Raw genomic sequence first — 27871 nt, 5'->3', positions numbered from 1 at the left:
AGCGCAGTCATCTCCTACATCCACTATTAGGGGGCGTCATCGAGTTGTAATCACAGTTACCTAGTTAGGGGCCCTCTCAGAAGTTTCGCCCCCCCCCCCCCCTGAACCGAAACCCTAGCTACGCCTCTGATCACTGTATTAAGATTGGTGATGTATTCATGCACTAATGATTGTTCTTTTCATGTATTCATGTACTGATGGTGCTTCTGGTGATGTATTCTGTACACATCTAGCAGGTGACTGTAAGTAGGCAAATTGCCTACGACCAGTCACATGATATCTAATCAAACTGCTTAAGCTGAATTTTTGCTCTGCGTTCATGAAAATGTAATTACTTTTGCATTCAGCAGTAGATCCTCCCCACTTATGATCCTTATTGCGGATGGGTAGCCTATCCAACTGAAGATTTGTCTCTAGACCCTAAAATGAACTTTGATTTGGTACTCATCCATCTAAAGACAAGCCCCTGTTCTTATAGCAAGGATCAGAGGAGCCACCAATCTTAGCTGTTTCACACCAGACAGTCATAATATCTAAGAAGTGATCCTATGTTATGGGATTGGGACTTCTGCTACTCAATTATATATTTTAAGCCAGCCTAAAGACAACCCCCCCAACAACAAAAAAATACAATTGTAGTATTTTTTTTTTCACTCCCTCAAAAAATATAAAATGTTGTTCAATCCTTTCATTATCATTATATGTATCCCTAAATAGTGTGGCTAAAAATACATCTCCTGCCACAAAAAGCCCTGGTTAAAAAATTGTCTTTGTGGATGTGAAGAAAGAGGAAAAAAATATATTAAAAAATAATTACATTTTAATAATTTTTGATATTTTCATAGCCAGGATCTATTACTGGTTGATTGATGAAGGTCCCCACTGACGGCTCAAGTCAAGGTGCACTAAAATTGTACTCAAGGCGAGCAGAGCAAAGTACAGATCCATAGATATTTTGTGGATCCACAAACCCCCTGCTTGCTCTGGGATTTGAATAATTGAACAATCAGTTGGGATTTTAACAACTCTGATCAAAGGGACTGAACAGGGGCTATAACATATCAATATTTTTTGTTACTAGAGATGAGCAGCTATACTGCTCAAAAAAATAAAGGGAAGACATCCTAGTACATTGTGTTGTTTACGTGTTCCCTTCATTTTTTTGAGCAGTATATATTAAAGTGGAACTCTACTCAACTATTACAAAATAATTTGCTTCTGCTCAAACTGAGCAAAAGGCCACCAAAAGGCAAATTAAGAAAAAAATACTTATATTCAAGTTACTGCCCACTTCATGACATCCTGACCGTATGCACACTTGTGCAGACCCTTCCCAGGCCTCACTAGAGCAAGAAGTCCCAAACTAGCATGTAGCGACTGGGAGATTGAGAGCAAGCGGAGATGATAAGAACATGTGACAAGGACCAGACAGGTTTGTTCTCAAGAGCGGTGGGACCAGAGAGGTGAGCAGTAAGGTGAGTATAAGGTTTTTTTAACATATTACCATATTTATGTTCTGGAGACTGGAGAGGTCACAGAGGATAGAAAGCGACATTCAATTTGTCAAGAATATTTCCTGGGCGAATTAAATTTTCTTGGAAAATGAAGGAAAATTTGAATTTTGCTTGATCCACTCATCTCTTTTTACCTTTTCATGCCACAAAACTCTGGCAGTTAGGGAGTTAATTATCTTAACTTGTGTGTACAGAATATTTATTGAAGAGTAGGTCTTCAGCAGAACAGACAGGTGGTGCTGTAATAAGGCAATACTGGCATAGTGGAAACTTGGTCTTAGCAAAATTGAGCAGCAGAACTGAAATAGTGGGGACTTGGATGTAGCTTAGGAAGCAGAACGGTAGTAGATGAGAAATTGAGGGAACAAAACTGGTGGTTGAAGTGGAGACTTGGATATAGCAGAGTTGAGCATCATAATTGGAGTAAGAGAGACCTGAATGTATCACAGTTGAACAGTAAAATTGGGGTAGTGGGGACCAGGACTGCCATTAGAGCATTACTGCCATTGCTGGTGTATGGGGCCTGGTAAGCAGAAGCAAAGAAAGGGTCCTTGACTGGGTGAGTCACGCTGCGCAGCCTGTACTGTTGCAGCACAGCTGAACGACTGTATAAATGGCCTGGCATACAGTGTGGCATGTTGGGGCCCAGGCTAATTACTTTGTTTTATTAAGCACCGGGCCCCAGTCACTCACATATGCAGCTACTTACATTGTATGTAAGGTGCGAGTGTCTGCCTGTCCACTCACCCGTGCACTCGTCTGTCCGATCTCTCATTTCCTCATCCGGCCTCTCATTTGACCACCCGCTTCTCTTCTTGTACCACCCTCCCTGCTCATGCAGTGTGAAGTTGGAGTTCATCTCTGCCTGCTTCCTGCCTGTAAACTACTGTTCAGCCCAACTGACTGCTGTCTCTCTGTCTGCCTGCAAAAAGGTGCAGTTTCCTGTCTTGAATGGAATATTCTAGTAACCTAATACTTATCCCCTGTACACAAAATATGAGATAAATATAATTGCCAGTTCACATGGCCGATTTTCAAGCAGAAGTTTGGCGCTGACAGCCCCCCTGACATTCTGCTATCTATCACGAAACAATCACTGACCTCAGGGACACCAGTCAAAGAAAACACTGCGGCAGCCAGCAAAGGCACTCAATCTCAGTGAAATCCTAGGTGCATTGCACCCTGGGAAATACAAATATGCAAATAAAGTCCGTGGAGCCTCATTTAAGAGTCTCAAACACGGGACTAGCCAGATCTTCCTCCAGGGAAGGACTCAGCTAAGGAGTGGCTCATTTCGAAAACCACCATTACCACCATATTAAGTGGCCCTTTAAGTCAATATCCAGCTCTTTACGAGTTTACAGATATGACAAGGGAAATACCAAGGCCAGGTACCCATCCACAGACAGCTGTTTCTTTTTTTTATTTTTTTATTTTTTTAAAAATCATTCAGGTTAGTTATAAACTCAATATAAGCTCATCAACTTAAACGTCGTTGTTTCAAGTCTCATCATCATGGTTCATATTTATTTTAGTATAACAAACCAAGGGTATACACAAAAGACATCCTGAACTTCAATAAACATCACTAAAATTCACTGATATTTGATCAGGTGCTGCCATTTTTTAAATTTCCAGACACCCTCTGCATCAGAACCACCACCGCCTTCGCTGTCTAATTTATAAATCAAGTATAATCTAGAAAGGATCAGCCCGACACACTTATTCACAGATACATGCTTCTCTTTGAAAATTCCTAAATTCCTCACATCCCACAAACTCTGCATCACACAAGTCATAATTAACCATAGGATTCTATTATTCACACGACCACATGCACCAATTCCAAACATCGCAACACGCCAGTAAATAAAACTCACACCTGCTAACTCCTTACACAACCCACCTACACACTTCCACACACTGCACGCCTAATCACAGTCCCACATAGTATGCCACACAGTCTCACATCCACCACATCCTTCCCTCGGGCACACATCCATTCTGGTCAGACCTCGTCTCTTCTGAACCTGTCGCACAGGCAAAATATTGTGCAAGGACATCCATACAATATCCCTTTGTCTACTAGACATCCCGTGCGTTTCCAAACTCTTCCATGCAACCGAAACTTCATTCCCTCTCAACCCCACAATATTACATTCCACATCATTCTTACGTATTATTTTCATCACATTCTTAGCCATTCTAAAATCATTCATCGGTACACTCAGCAAATCATGCTTCCTCACAAACTTCTCAATCACCTCATACCAGACCGGACACTGGAAAGCAACAGGCACTCTAGCATCCCTCTTTCTCCAACATAAGCCATATAACATCCAACCAGCAGAATAACTTGCCATATACGCTCCCTTATTTCCTTTATTCAGCAAAATAACAACAGTTTTGATATACTGAAGCCCCAGAAAAATCTCAATGTTTGGAAAGGCCATGACACCATGGTGACACGCCTTGAAAAGACTCTCTCTCTTAAGTTTCTCTATTTTACTGCTCCAGAAAAAAGTAAAAACTAACTTTTCCACTCTTTTTATTTTCCTACATGATGGTGGAAAAACTGTGAAGAATCACCGCTTTTATGACCAAAATCTTACCACTCAAGGTCAAGTCTCTCAGTCGCCAAAAATTTAACTTACGCTCTATGCGCAATCCACACTCCTCACCTTCCAAGTCCTTATTAAATAATACTCCCAGCACTTTGATAGCACCCTCCTCACACTTTACCCCCTCCATTTTAACCCTGTCATCCCCAAAACATTTAAAACTACATTTATTCCAATTCACTCTAAAGCCAGATGCACCACAGAAAAACTCCAGAAGCAACTTAACCCTACTCATAGACGCAACACTTTCACTCACAGCCACAACATCATCCATATATCCAAGAACTTTCACATGCTTCCCACCACTCCCAGGTACCAACAAACCTCGCATCATTTTATCACATCTCAGAAAGCACAACAGAGGTTCAATCACACATACAAACAAGACAGGGGACATGGGACACCCCTGCCTCACACCAGACTTAATATTTACTTTCTCACTCAACCACCCATTAACAAGAAACTCACTTGACACACAATCATACAAAGACATTATCCCATTCACAAATTTTTGAGGAAATCCCATTCTATCCAGAACTTTAAACAAAAACACATGCGAGACCCTATCAAACGCTTTCTCATAATCAATTGACAGAACCATACACTTCCGTTTCCTTCCCATGCAGTCTCCAATCAAATACCTTAATAACAATAAGTTATCACTCATACAGTGGGGCAAAAAAGTATTTAGTCAGTCAGCAATAGTGCAAGTTCCACCACTTAAAAAGATGAGAGGCGTCTGTAATTTACATCATAGGTAGACCTCAACTATGGGAGACAAACTGAGAAAAAAAAAATCCAGAAAATCACATTGTCTGTTTTTTTTTCATTTTATTTGCATATTATGGTGGAAAATAAGTATTTGGTCAGAAACAAGCAATCAAGATTTCTGGCTCTCACAGACCTGTAACTTCTTCTTTAAGAGTCTCCTCTTTCCTCCACTCATTACCTGTAGTAATGGCACCTGTTTAAACTTGTTATCAGTATAAAAAGACACCTGTGCACACCCTCAAACAGTCTGACTCCAAACTCCACTATGGTGAAGACCAAAGAGCTGTCAAAGGACACCAGAAACAAAATTGTAGCCCTGCACCAGGCTGGGAAGACTGAATCTGCAATAGCCAACCAGCTTGGAGTGAAGAAATCAACAGTGGGAGCAATAATTAGAAAATGGAAGACATACAAGACCACTGATAATCTCCCTCGATCTGGTGCTCCACGCAAAATCCCACCCCGTGGGGTCAGAATGATCACAAGAACGGTGAGCAAAAATCCCAGAACCACGCGGGGGGACCTAGTGAATGAACTGCAGAGAGCTGGGACCAATGTAACAAGGCCTACCATAAGTAACACACTACGCCACCATGGACTCAGATCCTGCAGTGCCAGACGTGTCCCACTGCTTAAGCCTGTACATGTCCGGGCCCGTCTGAAGTTTGCTAGAGAGCATTTGGATGATCCAGAGGAGTTTTGGGAGAATGTCCTATGGTCTGATGAAACCAAACTGGAACTGTTTGGTAGAAACACAACTTGTCGTGTTTGGAGGAAAAAGAATACTGAGTTGCATCCATCAAACACCATACCTACTGTAAAGCATGGTGGTGGAAACATCATGCTTTGGGGCTGTTTCTCTGCAAAGGGGCCAGGACGACTGATCCGGGTACATGAAAGAATGAATGGGGCCATGTATCGTGAGATTTTGAGTGCAAACCTCCTTCCATCAGCAAGGGCATTGAAGATGAAACGTGGCTGGGTCTTTCAACATGACAATGATCCAAAGCACACCGCCAGGGCAACAAAGGAGTGGCTTCGTAAGAAGCATTTCAAGGTCCTGGAGTGGCCTAGCCAGTCTCCAGATCTCAACCCTATAGAAAACCTTTGGAGGGAGTTGAAAGTCCGTGTTGCCAAGCGAAAAGCCAAAAACATCACTGCTCTAGAGGAGATCTGCATGGAGGAATGGGCCAACATACCAACAACAGTGTGTGGCAACCTTGTGAAGACTTACAGAAAACGTTTGACCTCTGTCATTGCCAACAAAGGATATATCACAAAGTATTGAGATGAAATTTTGTTTCTGACCAAATACTTATTTTCCACCATAATATGCAAATAAAATGAAAAAAACCCAGACAATGTGATTTTCTGGATTTTTTTTTCTCAGTTTGTCTCCCATAGTTGAGGTCTACCTATGATGTAAATTACAGACGCCTCTCATCTTTTTAAGTGGTGGAAATTGCACTATTGCTGACTGACTAAATACTTTTTTGCCCCACTGTACTTCTACCAGGCACAGCGCACACTTGATCCTCATCCACAATACTACCAATCACCTCACGCATACGATTCGCCAATAATTTGCTATAGATTTTGTAATCTGCGTTCAGCAATGTTATCGGTCTCCAATTCTCTAAACACTTTCTCTCACCTTTCTTATGCACAAGCACAACCACCCCCTCTTTCATTGATTCACACAACTTACCTCTCTCCCACATATGCTTACATATCTCAGTCAAATCAGCACCCAGAAAATCCCACGCCTTCACATAGAATTCTACCGGCAATCTGTCTTTACCTGGAGTCTTATTCTTTTTAGCACTCTTCATCACATTTTCTACTTCTTCCATAATTACGTCCTCATTCAAAATATCACATTCTCCACTATCCAACTTGTTCTCTAAGGCCTCTTTCACACATCAGGTTTTCGCCGTCAGGCGCGATCCGGCGCTTTTGACAAAAACCGGATCCGGCGAAATGCAATGCCGGATCCGGTTTCCCCCCCCAATTGACTTGCATTAGAGCCGGATCGAGCCGGATGGCCATGCGTTTCATCCGGTTTTCGCCGGATCCGGCAATGTGTCGCGATCCGGCGTCTGGAAAAAACGGCTACTGTAACGTTTTTTGTCTCCGGCGAAAAAGCCGGACACGCCGGATCCGGCGCGTCCGGCTTTTACACACAATGAAAGCCTATGAGCGCCGCAATGCGCCTGATCCGGCGACAGCCGGATCCGGTGGCCGGATCCGGTTTTTTTGGTCTGAGCATGCTCAGTAGCTCTGCCCACAAGACATATATAAAAGCAAGACAGTGGGACCCTCAGCCACACCCAACATGCCACCCAAGACAGCAACCAGGCACAGGAGAAGGCAGGAGACATCTGCAGCAGCACCATCAGCACCACCCCAATTGGAGCAGCATGCTGAACAACGGGAGGGGAGTCCAGCAGCAGATGAGAGACGGTAATTATCAAATCCCCCATTCCTCCAAACTAGGGCCATGGAATATCAAGATATTCATTGGCCCTTTGTTTCTCTTTATTCAACAGCCGCCCAATAGATGCAGCAGCAGCAGCAGCAGCAATGGCAGCAGCTGGAACACGACCCACAGCCATGGAGTCTGGCCACCAGGAAGACAGCACATCATCTTCTGGGAGCCCTCCCTCGCATCGTCAGCGTTTGACGGTAAGTTTTTATTTCCAAAATCCATCATCTCTGTAATATATGTCTATTCATTGCCTTTTATTTCAAAACAGGAATCACAAGATGAAGAGGAGCTCCCAGAAGAAGAAGGAAGGGGTGGACAGACACCTGGAGTGGGCTCACAATTGGTAAGATTTTGACATCAAACGCAGAAACACAACATCACACTACACACAACACATAGAAAACAATGTTCTGCAGACCACACACAGCAAACAAATGCCTACATCCAAAGACATAACATTTTTTGTTTTCTTCTCTAGTCTTCCCAATCTGGTGCTCGGCCAAGAGGTCCTCGCAGTGCCTCCCAGGGTCGTCGGCGACAGCAACGCGGCGGTCACCAGCGTGTAAGTATAAATATTTTTGCCTTGTTTTTTTGCACTTTTTATTTCATTTCTTTTGTGGAGGCTAATTATGTTATTTTTGTCTTTTTCTTTAACAGCCTTCACAGCGTGCTCCTGACTCTGACGGTGAGGATGGAGGAATCGATGTGGACCACCTCATCGATCTCGTCAGAGAAAGGGAGCCGCTCTGGAATATGGCTGACCGCCGCCACGCTGACCTGATCGTTACCCGACGACTCTGGGAGGAAATCTGTTCGCTCCTTGTGGGCCGCTGGGAGGACCTCGATGCTCGGGCCCAGATTAAAGAGCGTAAGTATATACAGTACCGGTTGCTTGATGTAAACCAGTGTTTCCCGAACTCCAGTCCTCGTGGTCCCCACGGATCATGTGTTCAGGATTTCTATTTACTATGGAAATCCTGAAAACATGACCCCTGGGGACCATGAGGACTGGAGTTTGGGAAACACTGATGTTGTACACTAACCACTCCTTTCTCGTTTTAGGGAACAGAATTGTGAATCGGTGGCGGTCTGTGAGGGATCGTTTCAAGAAGGAGTTCAATAAAGAGATGCGGGCCCCGAGTGGATCTGGAGGACGCAGGAGCAAGTACAAGTACGCACAAGCCCTGTCGTTCCTCCGGGAAACAATGGTCACTAGAAGGTAAATATTACACACCACATGTGAAAAAAAATGTTAGATGTAACTTATTTTTTTCAGCCAGGGCCATACCATGTCAGTATTTTAATTGTTTTTTTTTCTCTTTCCACAGCACGGTGAGCAGCACTCGGGAGCCTGCACGATTGGACCCTTCTGAGGCGATCCCTGAGGAGACCGGCACCGAGGGACACTTCGACCGCCCCGGTATATCTGCACCTTCCCAGCCTTCCCACACATTCGACCCATCTGTCCCATCCACCAGCACAGGAGCATCGTGGCCGCCTACATTACATGAAGCTGCTGGTGAGGAGATCGCTTTCCCTTTACCCCACCCTTCTGCCCCTGCCACCTCTAGTACACCTGCGGGTACTGGGCGGCAGCGGCAGAGGGGTCAGGAAAAGACTTATGCGCCAGAGTTCTTGCATCTGAATGCATCTTTCCAGAACTGTCTAAAAGTCTTGTCAGAGCAAATCTCCGCAGGCTTTCAGCAGATCAACTCCAGCATTCTGGAGGTGAAGACACTTCTGCAAACCATGCATTCAGAAGCAAGATCTTCGCCAAACCACACCTTTTTCAGGTCTATTGTGGAGCGCATGGAAACGCTATCTCCTACCCAGCAGATGCATGTAATGCATTCATGCCACGGTGCTCTCCAGCAAGTTACCTCCCAACCTCCTCCTCCCACCACAGTAGTTCCTCCACCTGCACCCCCTCCAGCCACTTTCCATCCTCCCCCTCCTATTACATCTGCACCCCCTCCAGCCACTTTCCATCCTCCCCCTCCTATTACATCTGCACCCCCTCCAGCCACTTTCCATCCTCCCCCTCCTATTACATACTATCCACCTCCCCAGTACTAGCAACCTCCCCAGTACCAGCAACCTCCCCAGTACCAGCAACCTTCCCAGTACCAGACATCTCCCCACTTCCAGCAACCTGCCCCGTACCAAACTCCTTCCCCGTACCAAACTCCTTCCCCATACAACTTGCCATCAACATCATCTGCTCCTACAGTCCCTGCCCAACCCTCCACTCCACCGCCCACCACCTCTTCTGCCTCCCACATGTCCACCCATTCTGTAGCTTTTTCCACACCATCACCTCTAACTGTTCCTTCCCCACCACGATCCCAATCCTCTCTCCACACTCCCATTGTCGAAGTGTCCCGCAGCCCCTCCAGCAGTATTTCCACCCCACACTACACAGATTTATGATGTGTTTTGTAATAAAAATGCCCAGTTGGTTTCAAACCTTTATTAAAAAAGTTTTTTTAACTTTATAAACAGTTTACAAAAAAAAAATATTTTAAATAAAAGTTAAATTATTGTTTACACTGGTTGTCTGTCATTTCTTTCTGCGGCGAAATATGTTTTAAAAAAAGGTTAAATACAGGGTATTTAAAAGGTAAAAAGGTATTCAAAACCAGGTATATAACTGTGGGTAAATTTTAGCTTTTTGCCACAGTTGTGTTCCTGGTTGTGTTTGAAGCAAAGTATTTCACCTAAAAAGTTGTGTTTATTGTTGGTGATTTCCTAACAATGTACACAACTTTTGTTAAAAGGTGAAATACTTTGCATAAAACACAACCAGGTACACACCTGTGGCCTAAAGCTAAAAATAGAGACCATGACAAGATAGCCAACTTTGGTTGGCAAAGGTATATACTGTTGGTACAGAAGGTACACAAGTTTGGTTAAGGGCACAAATCTTTCACACTCTGTCATCCTGCCAGTGTACTCTGCCTTGAGGTGACATAAAGTATAGTGCAAAATTGTCCCTCATTACTGAAACCGTCACAGAACTTCTAGTGGTAATGTCATGGTAATCTTGCAAGGTGGTTTCTTCAGAGGTGTCCTCAATGGAAATGGGTTCCTTGCAGATAACAAAATTGTGGAGTACCACGCAAGCTTTGATCACCTCATCCACAGTTTCTGTCTTGAGGTTGATCGCAGTCAATAGGACCCACCATTTGGCTGTCAGAATACCAAAGGTACATTCAACCATTCTTCTTGCTCTTGTGAGGCGGTAATTAAAAATGCGTTTTATTCTTGTCAATCCTCTGCTAGAGTACGGTTTCAAAAGGTGTTCTGACAGCTGGAAGGCTTCATCCCCTACACAGACAAATGGCATAGGTGGATCAGATGTTTGCGGCAGCGGTCTAGGTGGTGGGAACTGGAAGGTGTTTCCATACAGTTTACGCCCCATGGCAGACAGTTTGAAAACTTGAGAGTCATTGGAGCGGCCATAGGCCCCAATATCAACAGTAATAAATTTGTATTCCGCGTCAGCGATGGCCATGAGGACAATTGAAAAATATTTCTTGTAATTGAAATATTCCGATCCCGATCCGGCTGGCTTTACAATGACTCTAGGGGGTTTTAGTACCATAGCCACAGGAATATGGAGGAAAATATATACTGTACACTCGCTGGTCGCCTCCACACGACCAGGAGGGGCGGCATCGAAGATTTGGCATGAGCCCCGCGGACTATTCACCAATCTGCTCACTACAGGGACGTACCCCTTCACCTCGGGGAATACCAGGCAGCACCGTGGGGCACCATTCCTCCCACCTGCCTGGGTGCGTCCCCTGTAAGAGCAAGTCCCGCTCCCCAGCAGCGACTATACACCTAGTCTGCTCACCACAGGGATGTACCCCTTCACCTCGGGGAATACCAGGCAGCTCCGTGGGGCACCATTCCTCCCACCTGCCTGGGTACCTCCCCGTGCATGAGCAAGTCCCGCTCCCCAGCAGCAACTCTAGGGGCTTTTGCCAGACCGCAGCCGCCATTTTTGTTTCTCTGGTTATCTGAGCAGAGGCCCCAGACCCTGATAACTGCTGCTGCAGCGGCTCTAACACACCATGCCGCTCCCCACTGCACCTCAATGAGGCCCGGCAGCAATTACCACAGGTCTCCACATGGCCAAAGCTCACCAGAAAAAAAAAGTAAGGGCTGGTGATAATGTCATGATCACGTGTGTCAGGTCGCAGATGATGCCGCAAGGCGAACCCATAACACACGTGACCCTGGATACACCGCCTCCAGTGGGGCGAATTTAAACAATAGAACGTGCAGGTGGATACGCCGCCTCCACCTGGCGAATTTAGGAATTACACGTTAACATATACATTTCTGGAAACACCGCCTCCAGTAAGGCGAATTTAAATAATAAAGGGGGAACCTGGGTAACTTTAACAATGGTGGGCCCTGCGATAGGGAATGGGGGACGTGGAGACCTCCTAAGCTCCCCTGAGCCAGTGTCCCTGCACTCCTTACGTTCCCTATACAGGCTCCGCACCTGTCGCCGCACGCGAAACTTAACCCCTTGCTCGCCCTGACCCTAAACCCTCACTAGGGAATAGGTCGGTGCGGAGACTAATCCCACCACTGCACTAACAACACACATGAGGAAAGAGACAATACAGGGGAAACACCACTTAGCTTTGCTCTGTTGCGTACGCTCCTAGCAACAGAGCCCACCACCTGTGTGCATCTTCTCCTCCACCCTGATCCATCACCATAACTGGATCCATCACCATCGTGCAGTCTGGGAGCAGAGTCCATCACCACTTGCAGCAGTCCAGTACACAGAGTCCCAAGATGAGTCCAGCCTCTGCCAAGAATCCAAGCATGCTCGAGTCCAGTTCTCAGCAACCAAGTCGAGCATGCTGAGTGCAACTCTCTTCCTAGTCGCCACTCCTCTAAGCCATGCCCGCACTTCCCGCCGACACCATAAACTGCGACTCCACCAGGCCATGCCAGTCCTTCCTGCAGACACCATTAGCTGGCACTCGTTCTCTCTGGCTGACTGCGCAGGACTCCTATCCAGCTCCATCCTTCCACCAGGCTCTCCAACAACTCAGCAAGAAATATCATCAGCAGTGAGTGAACACCCTGAGACCCATTTATAGAGTCCAACACCTGAATTATAATTAAGTGCAACCTAACCTAAGGTGCAATACCACTAACCACCACCGGGGACAGTCAAAACACCTTTGAACTTAACCAAAGGAAAAAAAAGTTCACTTTGTGCTTTTAATACCGCCAGATCCAACACTGGATCATGACAATTACCAGTTGTATGAGCGGTACTTGAAAAATCAGTCCACAACATTGTCATGAAACCCCTGTCTCCAACGCCACTGCTGCTGTGTGCACCACGAACACCTCTGCCAAGATGCCCCCGGCCCGTACGGCTCGTGTGAGAACCATCACCGCTGCTGTGTGCTGGGAATGCCTCAGCAACCGATTTATCAGAGTTGCTTGTTTATTAGCCAATATTAGGTCAAGGTTCTCTTGTGGCATGATGTTTTGTAATTTGCCTTTATAGCATGGATCCAGGATGCTGGCCAACCAGTAGTCGTCATCGTTCATCATTTTGGCAATGCGGGGGTCCCTTTTTAGGATCTGCAAGGCATAATCTGACATGTCGGCCAATGTTCCCGGTGTCAATGATGCACTGCGAGTGCTGGTTGAAGGAGCACTTTCTGGCAAATCCACATCCCTCCAGTCACGCACACCCTATACCAGACCTTGCCACGCCAACATTTTCACTTGCCCCACGAGATGCATCCTCCTCCCCTAAGTAATCATCCCCATCATCATCCTCCTCCTCCTCTTCTTCCTCCACCTCGTCCAGGAGAGGTCCCTGAGCAGACAATGGGTGAATGTCATCAAGGATTCCCTCCTCGTCAACATTGGCTGCAGACGCCTGCTCCTTAAGGTGCGCCAAAGTTTGCATGAGCAGATGCATAAGTGGGATGCTCATGCTTAGGATGGCGTCGTCTGCGCTTACCAGCCGTGTGCATTCCTCAAAACACTGAAGGACTTTACAGAGGTCTTTCAGCTTCGACCACTGCACACCTGTCAACTCCATGTCTGCACTCAAAGTGCCTGGCCGTGTATCCTCACACAAATGCATTATGGCCTGCTTCTGCTTGCACAGCCGCTCACCCATGTGCAGGGTAGAGTTCCACCTTGTTGCAATGTCGATAATGAGGCGGTGGTTGGGAAGGTGGAGCAATTGCTGCAGCTTCTGCATACGAATGGAGTGTACAGGCGACTGGCAGATGTGCGCGCACAGTCTTCGCACCTTCTGGAGCAGGGCTGTTAACTCCAGATAATTTTTGAGGAAGCACTGCACCACCAGGTTCAAGGTGTGAGCCAAGCAAGGTATGTGGCTGAGTTTTGAAAGGGCTATGGCTGCCACAAAATTACGGCTGTTATCACTAACTACCTTGCCTGCCTCAAGATGTACACTGCCCAGCCATGACTCAGTTTGTCGCTGAAAGTACTCGGCCAGCACCTCGGCGGTGTGTCTGTCGCCCAAACACATCATCTGTAACACAGCCTGCTGACGCTTTCCACTAGCTGCTCGATAGGGGGACACCTCGTGTGCAACAGTGGCAGCTGCAGATGGAGTGCTCGTACGACTGCGCTCTGTGGCCGAGCTTTCGCTTATGGAGGAGGAGGGTCGAACGCCTACAGCCAACTGTTTCCTATACTGTGGGCTAGGCAGCACTGTCCCACCACCGCTGTCCCCTGTGGACCCTGCATCCACCACATTAACCCAGTGCGCAGTGATGGACACGTAATGGCCCTGGCCATGCCGACTGGACCATGCATCAGTTGTGAGGTGCACCTTTCCACTCACTGACTGCTTGAGTGCATGGACAATGCGGTCTTTCACATGATGGTGGAGGGCTGGGATGGCTTTGCGAGAGAAGAAGTGCCGACTGGGTAGGTCATAGCGTGGTACTGCATAGGCCATGAGTTCGCGGAAAGCTACGCTTTCCACCAACCGATAGGGCATCATCTCAAACGAGATTAGTTTGGCAATGTGGGCGTTCAAACCCAGTGTACGCGGATGAGAGACTGAGTACTTTCTTGACCTACTCATAGCATCTGGGAGGGTGAGCTGGACTTTAGAGCTGCATATAGTGGAAGTAGCGGTGGACAGGGCGGACTGAGAGAGGGTTGATGATGGTGATGGACTTGGTGTTCTTTCTGATGGCCTAGATTCAGTATTTCGTTGATATAACAGTGGGATTCCCTGACTGCTGTGGCATTGCAACGACACCTCAACATTTGCTGCTGTGCTAACCGGTGGGCTTACAGTGGGGGAAACAATGTAGCATTGCTGACTACCTTCTTTGTGATCAGTTGCACATGTGGTACTTGAGGTTTGGTGTTGTGTCCACGCTTGCAAGTGCATGGTGGTTAAATGTCTAAGCATGCAACTGGTATTCAAATTTTTCAGATTTTTCCCTCGGCTAAAGGTCTTTGCGCACTTCTTACAGATAACCTTGGCCTGATCATGAGGATTTTGTTCAAAAAAGTGCCACACTGCACTCTTCCTACTTTGGCAGACATTTTGCGGCCTAGCACGCTGTGATATTTTGACCCTCTGGACAAGCTGTCCAGCAACTCTTTTGATTTTTGGAACCTGTCTTTGGAGTGCTCCGTGCCTGCCAGATAACAGCTGTTGCGATGTCGATGTCTGCTGTGGATGCTCCTCATCTGAGCTATTGGAAGCAGCACCCTCTTCCCCCAATGGATGCCAATCTGGGTCAACAACTGGGTCATCCATCACCTCCTCTTCAATGTCATGTGCACCTTCCTCTGTGTCACCGTGTATGGTGGTATAGTGTGCGGGAAGGGGCACCTGAGTCTCATCAGGGTCAGAATCTGGCTCTGTACACTGCGAGGACAATGTAGTGCTCTGAGTGAATGTACCAGCAGAATCATCTATCAGTGGCTGTGCATCAGTGCACTCCATGTCAGATTCATCTTGGCCTGGGTAATTCACCATTTCACTTGATAATCCAGGCATGGTATGTGAAAACAGCTCCATGGAGTAATCAGTAGTATGGCCTGCGTCATCCTTCAATCTTGGTTGGGGTGAAGGACACAAGGAAAGGTGTGGTTCATGAACATGAGCCTCCAATGATGACTCAGTGCTTTTACTTTTTACAACTTCAGAAGAGGAGGCGATAGAGCTGGAGGCTGAGTCAGCAATGTAAGCCAAAACTTTTTCCTGCAGCTCTGGCTTTAAAAGCGGTTTGCCAACTCCTAGAAAAGTAAGCCTTCGAGGCCTTGTGGAGCCAGACGATGACGCAGGCTGAACACCTCCTGCATTCGGTCCTATTTTGCTTTTGCCACTACCATCAGATCCACCACCAACACCATCATTACCAGCTGCCAACCCCCGCCCAATTCCACAGCCTCTTCCACCAGCCTTCCTCATTTTTGGTAGAAATGTAGACAAAATCCAACAAACTATATAGTAATGTAAAACAAGGTACAAGGTGTCTATAGGACAGGGGAGATTTTGAATTTCTGCACACACTTGTGGACACTGGACACTTATGGATTGTGTGAGGCCCACTGAATATCAGAGCGCTATGTCACAGGCTCGATGGCACAGGTGTGAAAAAAGTGACTACAGGATCACAGAGATTTTGAATTTCTGCTCACACTTGTGGACACTGGACACTTATGGATTGTGTGAGGCCCACTGAATATCAGAGCGCTATGTCACAGGCTCGATGGCACAGGTGTGAAAAAAGTGACTACAGGATAAGGGAGATTTTGAATTTCTGCACACACTTGTGGACACTGCACACTTATGGATTGTGTGAGGCCCACTGAATATCAGAGCGCTATGTCACAGGCTCGATGGCACATGTGTGAAAAAAGTGACTACAGGATAAGGGAGATTTTGAATTTCTGCACACACTTGTGGACACTGGACACTTATGGATTGTGTGAGGCCCACTGAATATCAGAGCGCTATGTCACAGGCTCGATGGCACAGGTGTGAAAAAAGTGACTACAGGATCACGGAGATTTTGAATTTCTGCACACACTTGTGGACACTGGACACTTTTGGATTGTGTGAGGCCCACTGAATATCAGAGCGCTATGTCACAGGCTCGATGGCACAGGTGTGAAAAAAGTGACTACAGGATCACGGAGATTTTGAATTTCTGCACACACTTGTGGACACTGGACACTTTTGGATTGTGTGAGGCCCACTGAATATCACAGCGCTATGTCACAGGCAGAAATTGGCTAGTGTATCACAAACTACAAGGTGTATATAGAATTGGGCAGAATAGGAATCTCCCTAGAGTGTAGGTCTGTAAGAATGGAACAAGTCCTCCACTTATCCTTCCACAGTGACACACAGATAGCTTCACTGTGGCCGTGATAACAGCCGTTACACGGTACTGAGAGGAGCGTGCACGTACACGGCTGTCCGGTGTTCGTAAAATTGTCAAGCTCCGTGTTTTTTAAGTATACGGACTGACACACGCTGTCTCTCTATAGTTTTGAATGTGATCAAACAGCAAATATATTTAACTGTTTGAAAGCTAGACAAAACTAGAAGGTGCAGGTCTGTAAGAACGGAACATGTCCTCGACTTATTCTCACAGAGTGACACACAGATAGCTTCACTGTGGCCGTGATAACAGCCGTTACACGGTACTGAGAGGAGCGTGCACGTACACGGCTGTCCGGTGTACGTAAAATTGTCAAGCTCCGTGTTTTTTAAGTATACGGACTGACACACGCTGTCTCTCTATAGTTTTGAATGTGATGAAACAGCAAATATATTTAACTGTTTGAAAGCTAGACAAAACTAGAAGGTGCAGGTCTGTAAGAACGGAACATGTCCTCGACTTATTCTCACAGAGTGACACACAGATAGCTTCACTGTGGCCGTGATAACAGCCGTTACACGGTACTGAGAGGAGCGTGCACGTACACGGCTGTCCGGTATACGTAAAATTGTCAAGCTCCGTGTTTTTTAAGTATACGGACTGACACACGCTGTCTGTCTATAGTTTTGAATGTGATCAAACAGCAAATATATTTAACTGTTTGAAAGCTAGACAAAACTAGAAGGTGCAGGTCTGTAAGAACGGAACATGTCCTCGACTTATTCTCACAGAGTGACACACAGATAGCTTCACTGTGGCTGTAATAACAGCCGTTACACGGTACTGTTTGAGGAGTGTGCACCGCTGTATGGTGTGAAAAAATGCACGCTCAGTACTAGAGTTGAGCGAAACGGGTCGAAAAAATTCAAAAGTCGCCGACTTTTGGCAAAGTCGGGTTTCATGAAACGAAACCCGACCCTAGGATGAGGTCGGCCACGAGGTCGGCGACTTACGCGCCAAAGTCGCGTTTCAAAAGTTTGTTTTGCGCTCTTTTTCAGCCAATCAGGATCCACGGACACTGTGGGCGACGTGATGACAGGCACGGGTCACCACCATCTTTCAGAAGGGCATGCAAGTGATTGGCTTGCTTTGGTGGGCGTCACAAGGGGTATAAAAGGGCGTGCACGCCGACCGCCATCTTACTTCTGCCGATCTTAGTATAGGGAGAGGTTGCTGCTGATTCTGTAGGGAGAGTGTTAGGCAGGGAAGAAGACAAAAAAACTGCTTCTGCTGCTAGCGATTTGGCCTGCACAACACACCAGTCACTGTGTGTGCAGTGCAAGGGGAGGCTATATAGTGGTGTATCAGTGGTGTTGGTTGTTGGGCTGCCTTTTAAGGCTTCCTGACAGGCTGGCATTGCTGTTTACCCACTGCTCCGCAAACTGCTTTTTTAAAAGCAATCCAATCTCCCTTATCCTCTAGTCACTTTTGTCACAGCTGTGCCATCGAGCCTGTCACATAGCGCTCAGATATTCATTGGGCCTCACACAATCCAAAAGTGTCCAGTGTCCAAAAGTGTGTGCAGAGATTCAAAATCTCCCTTATCCTCTAGTCACTTTTGTCACAGCAGTGCCATCGAGCCTGTCACATAGCGCTCAGATATCAGTGGGCCTCACACAATCCAAAAGTGTCCAGTGTCCAAAAGTGTGTGCAGATATTCAAAATCTCCCTTATCCTCTAGTCACTTTTGTCACAGCAGTGCCATCGAGCCTGTCACATAGCGCTCAGATATCAGTGGGCCTCACACAATCCAAAAGTGTCCACTGTCCACAAGTGTGTGCAGAAATTCAAAATCTCCCTTATCCTCTAGTCACTTTTGTCACAGCTGTGCCATCGAGCCTGTCACATAGCGCTCAGATATCAGTGGGCCTCACACAATCCAAAAGTGTCCAGTGTCCAAAAGTGTGTGCAGATATTCAAAATCTCCCTTATCCTCTAGTCACTTTTGTCACAGCAGTGCCATCGAGCCTGTCACATAGCGCTCAGATATCAGTGGGCCTCACACAATCCAAAAGTGTCCAGTGTCCAAAAGTGTGTGCAGATATTCAAAATCTCCCTTATCCTCTAGTCACTATTGTCACAGCAGTGCCATCGAGCCTGTCACATAGCGCTCAGATATCAATGGGCCTCACACAATCCAAAAGTGTCCAGTGTCCAAAAGTGTGTGCAGATATTCAAAATCTCCCTTATCCTCTAGTCACTTTTGTCACAGCAGTGCCATCGAGCCTGTCACATAGCGCTCAGATATCAGTGGGCCTCACACAATCCAAAAGTGTCCACTGTCCACAAGTGTGTGCAGAAATTCAAAATCTCCCCTGCCCTATAGACACCTTGTACCTTGTTTTACATTACTATATAGTTTGTTGGATTTTGTCTACATTTCTACCAAAAATGAGGAAGGCTGGTGGAAGAGGCCGTGGAATTGGGCGGGGGTTGGCAGCTGGTAATGATGGTGTTGGTGGTGGATATGATGGTAGTGGCAAGAGCAAAATAGGACCGAATGCAGGAGGTGCTGACCCTGCGTCATCGTCTGGCTACATAAGGCCTCGAACGCTTAGTTTTCTAGGAGTTGGCAAACCGCTTTTAAAGCCAGAGCATCAGGAAAAAGTTTTGTCTTACATTGCTGACTCAGCCTCCAGCTCTATCGCCTCCTCTTCTTCAGTTGTAAAAAGTAAAAGCACTGAGTCGTCATTGGAGGCTCATGTTCATGAACCACACCTTTCCTTGTGTCCTTCACCCCAACCAAGATTGAAGGATGACGCAGGCCATACTACTGATTACTCCATGGAGCTGTTTTCACATACCATGCCTGGATTATCAAGTCAAATGGTGAATTACCCAGGCCAAGAAGAATCTGACATGGAGTGCACTGATGCACAGCCGCTGATGGATGATTCTGCTGGTACATTCACTCAGAGCACTACATTGTCCTCGCAGTGTACAGAGCCAGATTCTGACCCTGATGAGACTCAGGTGCCCCTTCCCGCACACTATACCACCATACACGGTGACACAGAGGAAGGTGCACATGACATTGAAGAGGAGGTGATGGTTGACCCAGTTGTTGACCCAGATTGGCATCCATTGAGGGAAGAGGGTGCTGCTTCCAATAGCTCAGATGAGGAGCATCCACAGCAGACATCGACATCGCAACAGCTGTTATCTGGCAGGCCCGGAGCACTCCAAAGACAGGTTCCAAACATCAAAAGAGTTGCTGGACAGCTTGTCCAGAGGGTCAAAAGATCACAGCGTGCTAGGCCGCAAAATGTCTGCCAAAGTAGGAAGAGTGCAGTGTGGCACTTTTTTGAACAAAATCCTCATGATCAGGCCAAGGTTATCTGTAAGAAGTGCGCAAAGACCTTTAGCCGAGGGAAAAATCTGAAAAATTTGAATACCAGTTGCATGCTTAGACATTTAACCACCATGCACTTGCAAGCGTGGACACAACACCAAACCTCAAGTGCCACATGTGCAACTGATCACAACGAAGGTAGTCAGCAACGCTACATTGTTTCCCCCACTGTAAGCCCACCGGTTAGCACAGCAGCAAATGTTGAGGTGTCGTTGCAAGACCACAGCAGTCAGGGAATCCCACTGTTATATCAACGAAATACTGATTCTAGGCCATCAGAAAGAACACCAACTCCATCACCATCATGAACCCTCTCTCAGTCCGCCCTGTCCACCGCTACTTCCACCATATGCAGCTCTCAAGTCCAGCTCACCCTCCCAGACACTATGAGTAGGTCAAGAAAGTACTCAGTCTCTCATCCGCGTACACTGGGTTTGAACGCCCACATTGCCAAACTAATCTCGTTTGAGATGATGCCCTTTCGGTTGGTGGAAAGCACAGCTTTCCGCGAACTCATGGCCTATGCAGTACCACGCTATGACCTACCCAGTCGCCACTTCTTCTCTCGCAAAGCCATCCCAGCCCTCCACCATCATGTGAAAGACTGCATTGTCCATGCACTCAAGCAGTCAGTGAGCGGAAAGGTGCACCTCACAACTGATGCATGGTCCAGTCGGCATGGTCAGGGCCGTTACGTGTCCATCACTGCGCACTGGGTTAATGTGGTGGATGCAGGGTCCACAGGGGACAGCGGTGGTGGGACAGTGCTGCCTAGCCCACGGTATAGGAAACAGTTGGCTGTAGGCGTTCGACCCTCCTCCTCCTCCACCTCCTCCAGAAGCGAAAGCTCGTCCACAGAGCGCAGTCGTACGAGCACTCCATCTGCAGCTGCCACTGTTGCACACGATGTGTCCCCCTATCGAGCAGCTAGTGGAAAGCGTCAGCAGGCTGTGTTACAGATGATGTGTTTGGGCGACAGACACACCGCCGAGGTGCTGGCCGAGTACTTGAAGCGACAAACTGAGTCATGGCTGGGCAGTGTACATCTTGAGGCAGGCAAGGTAGTTAGTGATAACGGCCGTAATTTTGTGGCAGCCATAGCCCTTTCAAAACTCAGCCACATACCTTGCTTGGCTCACACCTTGAACCTGGTGGTGCAGTGCTTCCTCAAAAATTATCTGGAGTTAACAGCCCTGCTCCAGAAGGTGCGAAGACTGTGCGCGCACATCCGCCGGTTGCCTGTACACTCCGTTCGTATGCAGAAGCTGCAGCGATTGCTCCACCTTCCCAACCACCGCCTCATTATCGACATTGCAACAAGGTGGAACTCCACCCTGCACATGGTGGAGCGGCTGTGCGAGCAGAGGCAGGCCATAATGCATTTGTGGGAGGATACACAGCCAGGCACTTTGAGAGCAGACATGGAGTTGACAGGTGTGCAGTGGTCGAAGCTGAAAGACCTTTGTAAAGTCCTTCAGTGTTTTGAGGAATGCGCACGGCTGGTAAGCGCAGACGACGCCATCCTAAGCATGAGCATCCCACTTATGCATCTGCTCATGCAAACTTTGACGCACCTTAAGGAGCAGGCGTCTGCAGCCAATGTTGATGAGGAGGAAGAGGAGGAGGGAATCCTTGATGACATTCAGCCATTGTCTGCTCAGGGACCTCTCCTGGACAAGGTGGAGGAAGAAGAGGAGGAGGAGGAGGATGATGGGGATGATTACTTAGGGGAGGAGGATGCATCTCGTGGGGCAAGTGAAAATGTTGGCGTGGCAAGGTCTGGTACAGGGTTTGTGCGTGACTGGAGGGATGTGGATTTGCCAGAAAGTGCTCCTCCACCCAGCACTCGCAGTGCATCATTGACACCGGGAACATTGGCCCACATGTCAGATTATGCCTTGCGGATCCTAAAAAGGGACCCCCGCATTGCCAAAATGATGAACGATGACGACTACTGGTTGGCCAGCATCCTGGATCCACGCTATAAAGGCAAATTACAAAACATCATGCCACAGGAGAACCTTGACCTAATATTGGCTAATAAACAAGCAACTCTGGTAAATCGGTTGCTTGAGGCATTCCCAGCACACAGCAGCGGTGATGGTTCTCACACGAGCCGTACGGGCCGGGGGCAGCTTGGCAGAGGTGTTCGTGGTGCACACAGCAGAAGTGGCGTTGGAGACAGGGGTTTCATGACAATGTTGTGGACTGATTTTTCAAATACCGCTCACACAACTGGTAATACTGCATCGATGGAAAGTGACAGGAGACAGCAGTTGTCAACTATGGTAACAAACTACTTTTCCTCCCATATCGATGTTCTCCCACACAGGTCATTCCCCTTTGACTATTGGGCCGCTAAACTGGACACCTGGCCTGAATTGGCCCAATATGCCTTACAGGAGCTCGCTTGCCCAGCTGCAAGTGTGCTATCGGAAAGAGTCTTCAGTGCAGCTGGATCAATCCTGACAGAAAAAAGGACCCGTCTGTCAACCCAAAATGTGGATGATCTAACCTTCATTAAAATGAACCACGCATGGGTTTCCAAGGATTTTGTCCCACCTTCCCCTGATGACACATAGGGTGACAGAAAAATGGCTTGCTTTGGTCCACCTCTTCCTGGTACTTCACCTATTTCGCCTTTTGCATCAGCTGAATGTCCAACATCAACATATGCCACTTTCTAAAACTCCCTAACTGTGCTGCCTCCCCCCCCATGGCCGGGGTCACCACCTACCGCACGACACCGTGCGAGTGCCGTTGCCCTGGACAGGTGGGTAGGCCGACTCTTGGGCGCGGGCACTGGCACAGGGTCCCTCATAGTGCAATCAAGTGTCTCTGACGGTGGTGGTGCACACCCGCCGTCAGACACACCGCTGTACTATGAGGGGCCCAGTGCCAGTACTGACGCCCACGAGTGGGCCCCCCTTGCTTGGGCAGGGCCCCAGCGTTTGCAATCTTTACCTCTCCCTGCTCCTCCGCTGTGTAATCTGGGCCGTCAAATCCATACTGTGCCTGACACCGTCTGAGCTTGCCTCCTGAGACATATATTTTGAATGTGTACGCTATCCATACATGTTATCCAGGGATACGGTACCCTTTCTAACCTTTGTGCAATCACTTGCAATCCATACTGGGCCTAACACCGTCTGAGCCTGCCTCATGCTGTATAGACATATATTTTGAATGTGTATGCTATCCATACATGTTATCCGGGGATACGGTACCCTTTCTAACCTTTGTGCAATCACGTGCAATCCATACTGGGCCTAACACCATCTGAGCCTGCCTCCTGAGACATATATTTTGAATGTGTACGCTATCCATACATGTTATCCAGGGATACGGTACCCTTTCTAACCTTTGTGCAATCACGTGCAATCCATACTGGGCCTAACACCGTCTGAGCCTGCCTCATGCTGTATAGACATATATTTTGAATGTGTACGCTATCCATACATGTTATCCAGGGATACGGTACCCTTTCTAACCTTTGTGCAATCACGTGCAATCCATACTGGGCGTAACACCGTCTGAGCCTGCCTCATGCTGTATAAACATATATTTTGAATGTGTACGCTATCCATACATGTTATCTGGGGATACGGTACCCTTTCTCACCTTTGTGCAATCACGTGTAATCCATACTGGGCGTGAGAACGGCTGGCGAGCTGTTAAGCAAGCTACAGCACCTGTCCAGACAAGTACAGGGATTCCCTAGCGAGGAGACTTATTTGATTGTTTTCAATGTTGGGACAGCAATTTTTGGGGAGCACTATACTCTGGAGAATGATAGATGGGGCCCACCATACACTGGAACATTCCAAAGGTGGACATCAGACACTGGAGCAGCATTTACAGGGCCCATTATACACTAGAGCATTAGAAATGGGGCCCATTATGTTTGGAGCATTATTTGGGCCCATAAGACAGTGGAGCTTCATCCATGGGGACCAACATATACTGTAGCATTATGTGGAGCTCATCATATACTGTTTCAAACATTATATGGGACCAATGATTCTGTATGGAGAAATAGATGGGCCTCGTCATGAGATGTAAAAAGTGAGGTATTTTTCATTGTACTATACCGCTATTTCTCTGCCATATCGGAGCATGATGAGTTGTGGTATGTGTTAAAGGGGTGCTCTTTCGCCCAGGGCACATGAAAACCTGGAGCCAGCCCTCCCCCCCACAGTTAGTAGCCAAATAACCCCCATTTTTCAGTGCGTAACTTGTATTATTAAGTTAATTAAGGTTGACAAGCTTAAGAAAGAAGAATTGATGCTTTTGGCATTCAAATGGGCACTGTAGGTGTGTTTCCTGTCCTCCTCTCACTGCCGACTTTTATTCCCCATTGACTTACATTGGGTTTCGTGTTTCGGGACGACCCCGACTTTTCCCTATAATCGGACGATCTTGCTCGACCCGACTTTTGGAAAAGTCGGGTTTCACGAAACGAAACGCGACCCTAAAAAACCAAAAGTCGCTCAACTCTACTCAGTACCGCAGCAGGACAAAAAAAAAAATTGGGATTGCTTTTAAAAAAGCAGTTTGCAGAGCAGTGGGTAAACAGCAATGCAGCCGTCAGGAAGCCTTAGAAGGCAGCCTAACAACCAACACTGCTGATCCACCAAAATATAGCCTCCCCTTGCACTGCACACACAGTGACTGGTGTGTTGTACAGGCAAAATCGCTTGCAGCAGAAGCAGTTTTTTTTTCTTCTTCCCTGCCTAACGCTCTCCCTACAGAATCAGCAGCAGCAACCTCTCCCTATGCTAAGATCGGCAGAAGTAAGATGGCGGTCGGCGTGCACGCCCTTTTATACCCCCTGTGACGCCCACCAAAGCAAGCCAATCACTTGCATGCCCTTCTGAAATATGGTGGTGACCCCTGCCTATGTCATCATGTTGCCCACAGTGTCCGTGGATCCTGATTGGCTGAAAAGAGCGCAAAGCAAACTTATGAAACGCGACTTTGGCGCGTAAGTCACCGACCTCGTGGCCAATCTCATCCTAGGGTCGGGTTTCGTTTCATGAAACCCGACTTTGCTAAAAGTCGGCGACTTTTGAAATTTTTCGACCCGTTTCGCTCAACTCTAGTAAATGCCAGTCCTACAAAACATATGTGATTACTGCACAGGTATAGTTGGTGTCTTACTGCTGACATTTGTACAAAAAAGAGAAAGGGACTATGCATAAATGTGGGATCACCACGCCAAAACCAAGTATTTATAAAAATATAATTTTTATTATGAAATACAAAAAGCAGCCTTTCACCACGTGGTCTTAACGAGGAGCTGCTGTATAATGGCTTCTATAAGAAACTATAGATTGGGCTGTTGCATCTCATTTACTAACTTTTTCTGCCGCCCTTTTTTTGTTCTTCCTCCCCCAGGTTTTAGGTCCGGGATTTCCCTTATACCGGAGCCTGTGACTGCTCTCGGGTTTTGGATTTTCAATTCTCCTTTATGTGGCTGTCTTCTAGCAATACTCCCTTGCCATGATGCTACAATTCACCCTGTGAAAAAAGAAAATCTTATGAGAGAAAAAATCATGAGTACTGCATTATAACGTGGCTGCTTCCCCCCCCCCCCTTTTTTTCTTTGGGATTTTCCGTTTTTGTCATTATAACGATGTTCGGTCTTCCGTCGTTTTAGATCAACTCTAATGCGCTCCATACTGTTGCTGTTCTATATGACATCTTGGTGTGGCGTTTTTGACCACTACCTTTTTGAGTGTATAGATCTAGGTAAACATCTCATTAAGCGCTGCCCCTTTGTTACAGTAGCACCGGTGCACTATGTGTGTCTTTCTTGACACCCTGATCTAGGGCCAACTAGTATACACCCTGATTGGTGCCTAGCTACTATTACTTATGTTGCTTGTATGGTTCAGTCCACTTCAAATGCGGATCTGGCTGATGGAATAATACTTGTCTTTATTGTCTTGATAAACATTCTTGTGGGGGAGTGTGCATGCGTGTGCTTCACCAAACAGGTGTGGGTTCCTGTGTTTCAATAAATTGCTGTTACACCTATAAATGCTATTACCCATAAATAATTAACTTAGTGCCCATCTTCCTGCAGTGTGTTTCTGTGGGATACACATCCCCCACAGGTTTTGAGCGTGTACTATTTTAACATTTACTCATCATGCTGCAAGGGTGTTTGCGCATATGTATGTTTGATACTTTGCTTGCCCTCTCATCATGGCCATCTAAGGGTTGAATTGCGCATGCGTGTGATTCGCTCATCTTATGAGACGTTGACCCTTGATGGACGCTGATAGCGCTCACAAGATTGGTTGTGGTTATCCATTTGACCGTACTGCGCAGGCGCGGGAGACTCCAGTCTCATGAGACTTCAACCTATATGCTTCGGTTGCCACGCGACGGCGCCTGCGCAATAGATATGTGTCAACCTGTGAGGTCACATCCGCCTTCATGATTCTCCCTGCACGCGCGGGATACTCTAGTCTCATGAGACTTCAACCTATACGCTCTGGTTGCCGCGCGACGGCGCCTGCGCAATAGATACGTATCAAGCTGTTAGGTCACATCCGCAATCATGATTATCCCTGTACGCCGCCAGCCGTCACCTGGTTTGGATTTATTTGTGATTTCTCTGACTTAAATAAGCGGCACTTAGAGGCTGTAATAGCACTCACCTTGAGAAAGACACCTAGCGGTGTCGGAACGCGTGGGTCCTTGTATACCGCGGTGGCTGCTGGCACAATATACAGACGCTGGGGAGACCTCTGACTGGACTTACTGACTGTGCCTTTGGGTGATGTATTTTATGCCTGCTTGGGATCTTCAATTGCCATACATTACTAGCCCTCCTCCACTTTTTTTGGGCTACTGACTTTATTCTATGGGGAGTTACACCTGTTATTCATATTCCTCATATTAGATATATTTTTCAAGCATTGCAGGGCTCCTTTCAGGAAGGTTTGATTGATATTCTGGGTCATGTCCTATGCACTTTATATGTTGGTATAGGATCTTATTGAACTGTCCAGTCATCAGTGTGTTGTTTTCGTCTCCATCATATTGTCTGTATTATATGTTATGACATTGAGAACGTTATTGTTCGATATTGGTGCCTTTACATTCTGCAGCCAGCGGTCTACATGTTGATCAGATTTTTTTAATTGTTTTTATGTGTGGTGTCCTTTGCTGCTTCCTTGCTGCTTTTTGTTTTTCATAATAAAAATTATATTTTTATAAATACTTGGTTTTGGCGTGGTGATCCCACATTTATGCATAGTCCCTTTCTCTTTTTTGTACAATTGTCTAGTTAACTTGCATGTGGTGATCCCTGCATGAGCATTTATTTGGTTGGTGCCCGCTCACCTGCTCTCTAACTTACCGCTGACATTCTTTCTGATGGAATCGGTCACTTTTCACGTCTTTTCCATCTGGCCCAGACCGACATGACAACTCCTCTAGCCAGGACTCTGCTACAGAGAATACAACGACATATTTCACTTCTCATATTCCAGCCCCATCACCATCTATCTCCAACCTGCACAAACTCCTCATCCTGCTGATACCCCAATGCTGAGCCGCTGCCGCCATATTTGCCCCTATTACTGAACCTGATACACCAATGATGAGCCTCTGCTGCCGTATGTGTCGCTATTACTGCACCTGATACCCCAATACTGAGCCACTGCTGC

Source organism: Dendrobates tinctorius, unplaced genomic scaffold (genome assembly GCF_039654945.1).
Source record: "Dendrobates tinctorius isolate UK_male_01 unplaced genomic scaffold, ASM3965494v1 ptg000116l, whole genome shotgun sequence".
NCBI lineage: Eukaryota > Metazoa > Chordata > Amphibia > Anura > Dendrobatidae > Dendrobates > Dendrobates tinctorius.
The sequence above is the reverse complement of the archived record's forward strand: the minus strand, read 5'-3'. Positions refer to the sequence as shown.